Raw genomic sequence first — 9,971 nt, forward strand, 5'->3', positions numbered from 1 at the left:
AATAGAAAATGAGTCCTTGTTTTGCTTACAGTGGCATATAATTACCAGTAGAGGCAAAGTGTTTTATTAGTGGCCTGATACATTTCTGAAGACAAAAAGCTGTTAACCAATTATGAAGTCACAACTAATCAGCTTTTGGTTTTGTCAATACCTGTCCGAATAGCGCAATACAAAGCATGTATAGAAGCATTCCATATTCACCGAGTAAGGGGCAGGGAGACAGAGGGCTTTGCCCGATACCACACAATGGGGTCGAGTGCAGAGTACGAGATCAGAACCCAAGTCTCAGGTTCCACAGCAGACACTTTGGGCTATAAACCACGCCTAAGTAAAGGGATGCAATTCGTTCTTTTATTCGAGGGTCATCTCAAGATGGGCGATGGCGATTTCTTAAATTCTCCCATACTGTGCCATCCCTCTATCCCACCATAAAGAGAGGCAAACGTGTGATTCATACAAGTGCATGTTTCTACGACACTGAGTTCCGATCCGAGCTGTGAAACCACATAGGATTTATCACAAACTATTAGATCCAGCAGCAACTTATTAAAGATCAGCACAGGTCATTTATTGGACCAATTCAGTATTTCTCAAAGTCTGTGTCACATTCTAGCACAATCAGCCACTAAGTAAACTGTTGGGTTGGGCAACAACTTCGAGTAGGGGATGAACAGATCCTAACATTTAATATAGTAAAACAGAAAAACAGCAAATTCCCAGGGTTTAAACAAATCTGTGTGAGTAAACACTTTTGACAGTGGCTGCTGTGAGTGCCTACAGGATTGGCACAGGATTGGCACAGGATCGGCTCAGAAGGAAAAGACAGGGAAAGAGTTCATAGTACGTGTGTCCCATGCCCCTATAGAGATAGAAATGTAATACTTTGCAATCAAGTGAGAAACTCTTGTGTGTGTGTGTGTGTGTGTGGGCCACATCTTATTTTAGCACTCTTCTGTGGGGGAGGTGGCAGATGGTAAGTGCCTACTTATAGGGCTGAAACTGAGAGCTTTAGATAACGTAGCCTACAATGTCTAGCTTCTCATGTTCAAAAGCGCAAATTGGTCATGCAATAGAAAAATACATTAGCGATTTCCTTATCATGACTGCCAGAGTGCTGTACACTTCACACAATGATGGAGATATCAGCCCTGAATTCCAAGCTATTGGGGCAAACATAGAAACCTAAAAGGAGGCTTATCCAGTATGTTGCTTGAATAATGGAAGAACAAACTTCAAGTGGACAATATTATGAGTCTGGTCATGTCTAAAACTCAGAATAAATGGAAACTGGGAAGATCAGATCACTGAAAGCCCACTAAGACCCTCTTGGAAAATAAAACAGGAATAATCGGAACAGATGGATATCTTATTTAAAGGAGAAAAAAGTTAATAGTACCAACACCTTCCCAAAGCAAACTGCTGACAATGGACCACCAAAGACATCTTGTAAAACTGTTAACTAAGAGACAGCTTAAATAAGAATACTGAAGGAATGGACTGTGACATGGCACATGCACTGAAAAATAATCCAAAGTAAACAAAGTTAGAAGAGGGTCTTCACATGGCTAGTTCCCAGGACTACAGTAACCTCTCAACGAATGCATGAGCAGTTAAGGTTAGACTTTAGTGGTCCCATGTGTGGCTTAATTTGAATATGCCAGAATACTTGCTGATCTCAGGAGCAGGTGGATTGATTTTACATCTATGTCAGACATTAGAAGTATGGTAATGGCGATGGAGAGATTAATAGAACACCATACAGTTGTCTGTCAATCTCTGTATTGATACTGAGAAAACTATAAATAGAACCATAAGTGACACTACCAGTACTGCACCATTTGGGCTAATGAGAGATCGTAAGTCACATCACAATTTATTGTCATGGTGGACAAATTTGGAAGCTGTGTGTATTGCAAAACTAGAGACCAAACAGGAATTGAAGGTTTGCAGGGGGGATAAAAACGTTTTAAAAAACTTAGTAAGGAAGAAAAAAAAGAGTGAAGCATTCACAAGTTAAGGCAGATGGTTGGGTGAAGATAAAATTACAGTGTGCTTAACATCTGGTATGGAATAAATATAGTCGACTCGCAGAAGCCCGAAAAAATGATGGTTCATGGCTGAAGCTAGTAAATGGTAAAAGATGAACTGCTTCAAAAGCAGTTTTGTACAAAAAGAAGCAAAGTAGGGTTAACAAAAAGGAGGAGACAGATACGTTAAATTTTATGTGAGCAGATGATGTTGCTTTGAGAGTGATGGAAGATTTGGGGCGGACAAACTCAGATAACTAAAAAACTAGCCTTCAGGACCACCCACAAAATTCAGAAACATTTTGATACTTTTACAAATTTCACATGTATGCATGTGTATTTAAGGTCTCGCCTAGCATTGCACCGCAAAGCGCTGCTCGCTCGGCGAGAGATTTTGTGGATGAGGGGTTTTCACAAAGGGACTCGAAGCCCCGCCCCTCATTTCCATTGGCTTGCTTCACCGTGTATGCTAAACGGTGGCCTGCCATTGGAAATGGGGTATTTTGGTTGCCGCCCTTTCGCTTTTTGGTCCGGCCCATCCAGATTGGCTCGTTTGCTTTGCGTCTGTCGCAAAGCACTTTCTTATCTTTATGGGGCCATGTGTTTCTAATTAGCGTGGAGGCGCACACTGCCCCCGACCACTCAAAGGAAAGAAATCTTGGTTTAATCAAGATTTTTTTCCTTTGAGAGGTCAGGAGCAGTGCGTGCCCCCACGCTAATTAGAAACACATGGCCCCATAAAGATAACAGATCGAAGACTTGCTGCTTACACGAGCAGCAAAAGTAATTTGCTCTAATTCACTCACTCCACTATCCCTTTTTATCTCTCTATTTTTCCCGCCCCTCTCCATTAACGCGCCAGTCCCATCCCCCAATCCCTGTCTCCACGTTCTCTCTCCTCTCAAGCAAATCTTTCTTTCTCTTTCCATAGTTTCACTTCCCCCCTTCATTTCTGACTCCATCACCCCTCGATCCCTCTCTCCAAATCTGCCCTCCGAAGCTCTCATTCTTTCTGTCCACCCTCTTCTCCTCCACTCCTCAATGTCCTTCTCTCAATCTTCATCCATCGGACTGTCTTTCAATTCCAGTCTCTCTTCCTCCATCTTCGCTGACTCCGTTTCGACTCTGAACGCTCCGTCTCCACCCTTCGCTCGCTGTCTCTCCCCACACGCCTCTCGCTCCTGCCTTACTGCCATTATGTTTCTCACCCCGACTCTTCTGTCTTCCTTCTTTCCGTATTCACCTCACTCTGTCTACCGCACTCTCTCCCGTCTTCTTCTCCTGTTGTCATCTCTCTCTGGCTCTCTCCATCTCTCGCTTCATTTGCTTTTCTCTCTCGCTTTCTTTCGCTCTACCTTTATTTATTTCTCTTTCTCCAGCTCTCTCCTCCGTCTTCATCTCTGTGTCTTTCTTTTTCCTCCTTTCACGCTCTCTCCCTTTTCCATTCCATCTCTCTCTCTCAGTGTAATCTCAGCAGTCCTTGTCACGGTGGTGCATTCATACCGTGAGTGCTTCCGGCTGAGAGACTGCCTGTGGTTAGATAATCAGTCATGTTTGTTAGAACTAAAAGAGATTTGCGTTTCTCTGTTGGTCATTCCCACCCTCCTTCAAGCGCCTAGACTGGCTGAGCCCATCAGATGGCTCGGAGTGTCGTGATCCCCTGTTATTTGCCTGTCTTCTAAGTTCACTGGAAGTGCAGAGTAGGGGCAAGGGCCAGGCTTGCTCAAGGAAGGGTGTCTTCAACGAGTGACGAAGATATGATATGGGGCCGGTCTGTTAATAACTGACAGCTACTGTTAATGACCATGCAATTATGAACTCCTATTGAAGGCAAACTAACACGGGGAGTGGGTAGGTGGTAACTTAACAAGTGTAGATGCCTCCCAAGCACACTAAAGAGAAAGATCAACTAGCCACTGTTAATGCCCAAAGGCATAATGAAGGGACGATTAGCACCTTCACCAGAGAGGGCAGTAACGTTGATGCATGGCATTCATTTCCACTCATTTGTGACTCACTAACCCTGCAAAACCCGAGCTGCACTCATTTATAGTCACCTGAAATGTTTGAATCAACGCCCCCCTCCTCACCCCCACTTAAGAGACCAACTTTTGCAACCAGGAGCTGCTTCCATGAGAGTTCTGACTGTGTTTGGATGGCTCCCCTATGATTTCTGCAGGGAGGGCAGTGACCCACTCACATGCATGTTTAGCCCCTAAGACATTTCGGATGCATGCACAGCGCAGGAGGTGCGAGGCTGCTCCGCTGGGGAAAGCTCAGGCTCCGGTCAGAGGAGCAGTGTGTCTAGATTTCCTGTGAAATATCGTAAGGCGGGCTAGAGATCCCCGTGCAGTGTGCGCCTGCATTCAAGAGGAGGGTGAGAAGAACGGGGAGGATGTAGCCTCACGGCTAGAGCTGCTGACTTTAGAGGGCGTCAGCTCAACATCCTGTGATTCTCTGCAATCACTTAATCTCCCTGTGCATGCCAAAAATGAATGTGTCCTTGTGTAAAGTAACTGGTGCTCATGTAAAGCGCTGCAATACCTTCGGGTTGAGTTGGCGCTATATAAAATCTGCCAAAAATAAAACAAGCATTTGCAATGCAATAGGTCTCGCATTTACGTGAGTTTGCGCCATTGGCATTGTAAATGACAACGCCTTATATTTATGTTTTAAAAACTAAAGCATAAATAAAAGGCATTGTTCAAACTCGTGTAAATGCAAGACCTATTGCATTGCAAATGCTTGTTTTAAATATTAATTTCCACCATGATTTCGGGTTGGGGCCTAACATCAATTTAGCAGTTGTTCACAGTTTTTTCTTCGTCTTTTCTTCTATTACCCTTTAGTCTTTAAAAATATTTTTTAACTTCTTTGTTCGTTTGTTGAAAGGGGAAGGTGTGTAGCTAGGGTTTCTTCAATGTTTTATAATGCCCAGGCGCACAATGACTCTATTCTCATGGGTCTCCATTAGGGCTGGGCGGAATTTGCGGAATGCCTCTTCGCGGAATTTTGAAAAAAAATTGTTGAAAACGAGCGCACAACCTGAGGGACCGTGTGCCCGGGACTGGGGTCCCTCGTGCTTGGGCAGGCTCCCCTATCTCCCCGGCCTGGCTGCGTTGAGAAGCAGGGACCGGCCCCGGGCCTCCTGATGTTTGGTCAGGGCCTGGGATCCCACGTCCTGCGGCCTGCCAAGTGTCCATCTGCCCGGGACAAGGGACCCTGGTGCAGAGCCCCGGAGCCCTGCAAGGGCAGGCAGGAGCCCTACCGCTATGGCTCGGTGTGGGCAGCTGGGAGTCCTTTCGGTCCCGGCCATCTGGTCGCACCTTTCCCTCGGCCATCTGGTCGCGCGCGCAATGCTTTCCAATGGGGCGACCAGATGGCCGGGCCGGCCTGGAAGTCCCCATGAGGGTCCATTCGCCTCGCGGATCCCAGCCAGGGCTCCAGGAGGCCGGGCGCGTCCGAGCCTAGGGTCCCCTCCGTCACTCGGAGCGTGAGGGTTACAAGAAAGGTGGGTAGCCTTCCTCCGGATTAGTAGGGGCAGGGTATGCCGGGACACCCCTCCTGGGGATTGCGGTTCTCAGACGGGGACCAGATGGGCCAAGCCCAGACGACACTTCCCCAGGGCGTCGGGTGCTCCCTCCTCCAGCCCGCGGCGAGGCAAAGTGCCCAGGACGGGCTCCATGGGTCCCCCCGGGCGTCCACCGAGGCCTGCAGCCCCAAAGCCCTGCAGCCCTGGAGCCCTTCAGCCCAGAGCCCTGGAGCCCTGCAGGCCCGGAGCCCTGCAGACCCGGAGCCCTGCAGCCCCGGAGCCCTGCAGGCCCGGAGCCCTGCAGCCCCGGAGCCCTGCAGCCACCGAGGCCTGCAGCCCTGGTGCCCTGCAGCCCCGGAGCCCTGCAGGCCCGGAGCCCTGCAGCCCCGGAGCCCTGCAGGCCCAGAGCCCTGCAGCCCCGGTGCCCTGCAGGCCCAGAGCCCTGCAGCCCCGGTGCCCTGCAGCCCCGGAGCCCTGCAGGCCCAGAGCCCTGCAGCCCTGGAGCCCTGCAGCCCCGGAGCCCTGCAGCCACGGAGCCCTGCGTGGGCAGGCGGGAACCCTAGCGCGAAGGCTCGGGGTTGGACAGATGGGAGTCCTGTCAGTCCCGTCCATCTGGTTGCACCTCTCCCCTCGGCCATCTGGTCGCGCGCAATGCTTTCCAATGGGGCGACCAGATGGCCAGGCCAGCCTGGAAGTCCCGATGAGGGTCCATTCGCCTCGCGGATCCCAGCCAGGGCTCCAGGAGGCCGGGCGCGTCCGAGCCTAGGGTCCCCTCCGTCACTCGGAGCGCGAGGGTTACAAGAAAGGTGGGTAGCCTTCTTCCGGATTAGTAGGGGCAGGGTATGCCGGGACACCCCTCCTGGGGATTGCGGTTCTCAGGCGGGGACCAGATGGGCCAAGCCCGGACGACACTTCTCCGGGGCGTCGGGTGCTCCCTCCTCCAGCCCGCGGCGAGGCAAAGTGCCCAGGACGGGCTCCATGGGTCCCCCCGGGCATCCACCGAGGCCTGCAGCCCCAAAGCCCTGCAGCGCTGGAGCCCTTCAGCCCGGAGCCCTGGAGCCCTGGAGCCCTGCAGGCCCGGAGCCCTGCAGCCCCGGAGCCCTGCAGCCCCGGAGCCCTGCAGGCCCGGAGCCCTGCAGCCCCGGAGCCCTGCAGCCACCGAGGCCTGCAGCCCCAAAGCCCTGCAGCTCTGGAGCCCTTCAACCCGGAGCCCTGGAGCCCTGCAGGCCCGGAGCCCTGCAGGCCCGGAGCCCTGCAGCCCTGGAGCCCTGCAGGCCCGGAGCCCTGCAGCCCCGGAGCCCTGCAGGCCCGGAGCCCTGCAGCCCCGGAGCCCTGCAGGCCCGGAGCCCTGCAGCCCTGCAGCCCCGGTGCCCTGTAGCCCCGGAGCCCTGCATGCCCAGAGCCCTACAGCCCTGGAGCCCTGCAGCCCCGGAGCCCTGCAGCCACGGAGCCCTGCGTGGGCAGGCGGGAACCCTAGCGCGAAGGCTCGGGGTTGGACAGATGGGAGTCCTGTCAGTCCTGTCCATCTGGTTGCACCTCTCCCCTCGGCCATCTGGTCGCGCACAATGCTTTCCAATGGGGCGACCAGATGGCCGGGCCAGCCTGGAAGTCCCGATGAGGGTCCATTCGCCTCGCGGATCCCAGCCAGGGCTCCAGGAGGCCGGGCGCGTCCGCGCCTAGGGTCCCCTCCGTCACTCGGAGCGCGAGGGTTACAAGAAAGGTGGGTATCCTTCCTCCGGATTAGTAGGGGCAGGGTATGCCGGTACACCCCTCCTGGGGATTGCGGTTCTCAGGCGGGGACCAGATGGGCCAAGCCCGGACGACACTTCCCCGGGGCGTCGGGGGCTCCCTCCTCCAGCCCGCGGCGAGGCAAAGTGCCCAGGACGGGCTCCATGGGTCCCCCCGGGCGTCCACCGAGGCCTGCAGCCCCAAAGCCCTGCAGCCCTAGAGCCCTTCAGCCCGGAGCCCTGGAGCCCTGGAGCCCTGCAGGCCCGGAGCCCTGCAGCCCCGGAGCCCTGCAGGCCCGGAGCCCTGCAGCCCCGGAGCCCTGCAGCCACCGAGGCCTGCAGCCCCAAAGCCCTGCAGCCCCGGAGCCCTTCAGTCCGGAGCCCTGGAGCCCTGGAGCCCTGCAGGCCCGGAGCCCTGCAGGCCCGGAGCCCTGCAGCCCCGGAGCCCTGCAGGCCCGGAGCCCTGCAGCCCCGGAGCCCTGCAGGCCCGGAGCCCTGCAGGCCCGGAGCCCTGCAGCCCCGGAGCCCTGCAGCCCCGGAGCCCTGCAGGCCCGGAGCCCTGCAGCCCCGGTGCCCTGCAGCCCCGGAGCCCTGCATGCCCAGAGCCCTGCAGCCCCGGAGCCCTGCAGCCCCGGAGCCCTGCAGCCACGGAGCCCTGCGTGGGCAGGCGGGAACCCTAGCGCGAAGGCTCCGGGTTGGACAGATGGGAGTCCTGTCAGTCCCGTCCATCTGGTTGCACCTCTCCCCTCGGCCATCTGGTCGCGCGCAATGCTTTCCAATGGGGCGACCAGATGGCCGGGCCAGCCTGGAAGTCCCGATGAGGGTCCATTCGCCTCGCGGATCCCAGCCAGGGCTCCAGCCTAGGGTCCCCTCCGTCACTCGGAGCGCGAGGGTTACAAGAAAGGTGGGTAGCCTTCCTCCGGATTAGTAGGGGCAGGGTATGCCGGTACACCCCTCCTGGGGATTGCGGTTCTCAGGCGGGGACCAGATGGGCCAAGCCCGGACGACACTTCCCCGGGGCGTCGGGTGCTCCCTCCTCCAGCCTGCGGCGAGGCAAAGTGCCCAGGACGGGCTCCATGGGTCCCACGGGCGTCCACCGAGGCCTGCAGCCCCAAAGCTCTGCAGCCCTGGAGCCCTTCAGCCCGGAGCCCTGGAGCCCTGCAGCCCCGGAACCCTGCAGCCACGGAGCCCTGCGTGGGCAGGCGGGAACCCTAGCGCGAAGGCTCGGGGTTGGACAGATGGGAGTCCTGTCAGTCCCATCCATCTGGTGGCACCTCTCCCCTCGGCCATCTGGTCGCGCGCAATGCTTTCAATGGGGCGACCAGATGGCCGGGCCGGCCTGGAAGTCCCGATGAGGGTCCATTCGCCTCCCGGATCCCAGCCAGGGCTCCAGGAGGCCGGGCGCGTCCGGGCCTAGGGTCCCCTCCGTCACTCGGAGCGCGTGGGTTACAAGAAAGGGGGGTAGCCTTCCTCCAGATTAGTATGGGCAGGGTATGCCGGCAGACCCCTCCGGGGCTGGCCGTTCTTTGCCGGGGACCAGATGGGCTACGCCCGGGCAACATCCTCCCAGGCTTCACTCCTCCGGCCCGCGGCGTGGCAAAGAGCCCAGGGACGGGCTCCACTGGTCCCGGGCAGTCCTACCCCCGGGGCGCCCGGGCCAGAGAGCTCCGTCGGTCCTCCCCGTGCCCGAGTCCCAGCCGCTGTCCCCCAGCCCCCGGGAAGCAGAGAGCCCACCGAGCCCATGGTTAAGGCGGAGCCCTACCGCTATGTAGCCTTCCTCCGGATTACTAGGGACAGGGTACTCTGGGACCCCTCTCGGTCCTCAGCCGGCAGCTGGACGGGCCCGGATGCTGCCCCGGTCCTGTCCCGGGGACTGCCGCGTGGCAGGGTGCCCGGGACAAGGGGTCCGGATGGTCCGGGGAGGCTTCCCCTGCACCTGCGGGCCTGGGAGCCCCGGCTGACTCCAGGGGCCCAGCCGGGCCCCGGCCCCGTCCCCCGGCCTGCGGCACTGCCAAAGGCCTGGGACTGGGTTCCGTTGTGTCCGGGGAGCCTCCCCAGGCATGTCTGGGTTCATTGGCCCCTGGGGGCCCCGGGGAGGGCGGCCTCCCCGCCCGTCTGGGGTCCTGCCACGTGGCAGGGTGCCCGGGGCGGGCTCCGGAGGGCCCGGGGAGGCTTCCCCTGCGCCTGCGGGCCTGGGAGCTCCGGCTGGGTCCAGGGGCCCGGCCGGGCCCCGGGTCGGGGTCTCCGGCCCCGGGCCCCGTCCCCCGGCCTGCGGCACTGCCAAAGGCCCGGGATGGGGTTCCGTTGTGTCCGGGGAGCCTTCCCAGACTCGTCTGGGTTCATTGGCCCCTGGGGGCCCCGGGGAGGGCGGCCTCCTCGCCCCGGGCTCCGTCCCGGGTCCTGCCGCGTGGCAGGGTGCCCGGGGCGGGGTCCGGAGGTCCCGGGGAGGCTTCCCCTGCGCCCGCGGGCCTGGGAGCTCCGGCTGGGTCCAGGGGCCCGGCCGGGCCCCGGGTCGGGGTCTCCGGCCCTGGGCCCCGTCCCCCGTCCTGCGGCACTGCCAAAGGCCCGGGAGGGGGTTCCGTTGTGTCCGGGGAGCCTTCCCAGGCTCGTCTGGGTTAATTGACCCCTGGGGGCCCCTGGGGGCCTCGGGGAGGGCGGCCTCCCCGCCCCGGGCTCCGTCCCGGG

The 9,971-nt window shown here is 58.0% G+C and overlaps 1 protein-coding gene across 1 annotated transcript in view; it reads right to left on the reverse strand.

Moving 5' to 3' along the window:
* The window catches only part of LOC146830521 (cysteine and glycine-rich protein 1), a 145,144-nt gene that overhangs the window by 48,729 nt on the left and 86,444 nt on the right, over window positions 1-9,971 (reverse strand). The gene's annotated exons all lie outside the window — the stretch shown is intronic.

Source organism: Triturus cristatus, chromosome 5_1 (assembly GCF_964204655.1).
Source record: "Triturus cristatus chromosome 5_1, aTriCri1.1, whole genome shotgun sequence".
NCBI lineage: Eukaryota > Metazoa > Chordata > Amphibia > Caudata > Salamandridae > Triturus > Triturus cristatus.